The sequence below is a fragment of the Schistocerca americana genome, unplaced genomic scaffold (genome assembly GCF_021461395.2).
Source record: "Schistocerca americana isolate TAMUIC-IGC-003095 unplaced genomic scaffold, iqSchAmer2.1 HiC_scaffold_141, whole genome shotgun sequence".
NCBI lineage: Eukaryota > Metazoa > Arthropoda > Insecta > Orthoptera > Acrididae > Schistocerca > Schistocerca americana.
The window spans coordinates 127,501-130,000 of record NW_025725491.1 but is presented as its reverse complement, the minus strand read 5'-3'; the positions used below and the strand labels follow the sequence as shown (position 1 = coordinate 130,000).

General features: G+C 62.0%; 1 pseudogene; it reads right to left on the bottom strand.

Moving 5' to 3' along the window:
* LOC124567854 overlaps positions 1–2,500 on the bottom strand; it is a 7,959-nt pseudogene that overhangs the window by 4,032 nt on the left and 1,427 nt on the right.

Here is a 2,500-nt window from a genome sequence, read left to right as displayed (position 1 = left end):
CGGCCGCTTCGATGGTTGGCGCGGCCGCTGTGTCCTGGTGATCGATCTCTCCCCTCTGGACCCGACCGACGCAAGGGCATCCGGGAGCATGCCCAGGATGACATCGGGCGGCGTGCCCCGCCCCAGACCGATGACACGATCCAGGGCAGAGAAACGCTGGGCGGAAGCGGGTAGCCCCGCCAGATGCTCCCAGATGGCGGCGTCAGTCGGCCCCTCCGGCGGCGGCCCGGTGGTGTCGGCCGCGAAGTCCTCGGCTGCGTCGACGGGCGGCGCAGCGGCCTCGCCCGCGTCAGGCAGCGGGCTCGCCGCTCCCCGGCGGGACGCCGGCTCTTCCCCCCGACCGATCTCAAGCGCCTCCATGAATTGGCGGACAAGCTGCTTGTGGGCAGCTTGCCGCCGTCGGCACTTGATTGCCTCAAGCGTTCGGTCGGGGAACATCCGGATGAGCTCTTGATTTACAAAGAAGAACCGGGCGTCCCTCTCGAGGAACAGTTCGGCCTCTGCCTTGGCGAGCGACAGGACTTCTTCCTCCGTCCACCTCGCGCGATGCCTCTCCGTGACGATCTCCGCGTTGGCGGCCGCAAGGTGTTGGCGGCGGCGATGGACCCCGAGACCGTTTTTGGTGGTGAAGCTGCGGTGGCACTCACTACAGGCGTATACAGCTGCAACAGTTACAAGATTTTCGGCACGGCCGGTTGGCCGGCTAGGTGCTGGGGGAGTTGGGGTGGCACCTTCAGCGGAAGGGCCACCACTTTTTCTCTGGTTACTGCCCCCAACTGAAAAAAGGGATAGTGCGAGGGGGGGCTGGTAACCCCCCCAAGCCCCTGGTGCGGTCTTCCACTCTGCTAAAATCAGCGGGCCCACGAGAAGGGGAGAAGACCGCAGGAGAGGAGAGGCTAAGAGGGCTAGGCCCATGTATTGCGCATCACTCTCCCTGTAACTATAACCCAAGGAAGGCACCTCGCAGCAGCAGCACGACTACATCAAGACCGCACTTCGAAAAGCCAAGTCCGGATGCAGCCACACCGCCGCCACTTGGCCACCTTAAGAGAGTCATAGTTACTCCCGCCGTTTACCCGCGCTTGCTTGAATTTCTTCACGTTGACATTCAGAGCACTGGGCAGAAATCACATTGCGTCAACACCCGCTAGGGCCATCGCAATGCTTTGTTTTAATTAGACAGTCGGATTCCCCCAGTCCGTGCCAGTTCTGAGTTGATCGTTGAATGGCGGCCGAAGAGAATCCGCGCACCCGCGCGCCCCCGGAGGAGCACGCTAAGGCGGACGCGGCCTCGCAGCAAGGAAGATCCGTGGGAGGCCAAGGCACGGGACCGAGCTCGGATCCTGCACGCAGGTTGAAGCACCGGGGCGCGAACGCCGCGCAGGCGCGCGCATCCTGCACCGCCGGCCAGCACGAGGCCAACCAACGGCGAGAGCAGACCACGCCCGCGCTAAACGCCCGCACTTACCGGCACCCCTACGGCACTCACCTCGCCCAGGCCCGGCACGTTAGCGCTGACCCACTTCCCGACCAAGCCCGACACGCCCCGATCCTCAGAGCCAATCCTTATCCCGAAGTTACGGATCCAATTTGCCGACTTCCCTTACCTACATTATTCTATCGACTAGAGGCTCTTCACCTTGGAGACCTGCTGCGGATATGGGTACGAACCGGCGCGACACCTCCACGTGGCCCTCTCCCGGATTTTCAAGGTCCGAGGGGAAGATCGGGACACCGCCGCAACTGCGGTGCTCTTCGCGTTCCAAACCCTATCTCCCTGCTAGAGGATTCCAGGGAACTCGAACGCTCATGCAGAAAAGAAAACTCTTCCCCGATCTCCCGACGGCGTCTCCGGGTCCTTTTGGGTTACCCCGACGAGCATCTCTAAAAGAGGGGCCCGACTTGTATCGGTTCCGCTGCCGGGTTCCGGAATAGGAACCGGATTCCCTTTCGCCCAACGGGGGCCAGCACAAAGTGCATCATGCTATGACGGCCCCCATCAACATCGGATTTCTCCTAGGGCTTAGGATCGACTGACTCGTGTGCAACGGCTGTTCACACGAAACCCTTCTCCGCGTCAGCCCTCCAGGGCCTCGCTGGAGTATTTGCTACTACCACCAAGATCTGCACCGACGGCGGCTCCAGGCAGGCTCACGCCCAGACCCTTCTGCGCCCACCGCCGCGACCCTCCTACTCGTCAGGGCTTCGCGGCCGGCCGCAAGGACCGGCCATGACTGCCAGACTGACGGCCGAGTATAGGCACGACGCTTCAGCGCCATCCATTTTCAGGGCTAGTTGCTTCGGCAGGTGAGTTGTTACACACTCCTTAGCGGATTCCGACTTCCATGGCCACCGTCCTGCTGTCTTAAGCAACCAACGCCTTTCATGGTTTCCCATGAGCGTCGATTCGGGCGCCTTAACTCGGCGTTTGGTTCATCCCACAGCGCCAGTTCTGCTTACCAAAAGTGGCCCACTTGGCACTCCGATCCGAGTCGTTTGC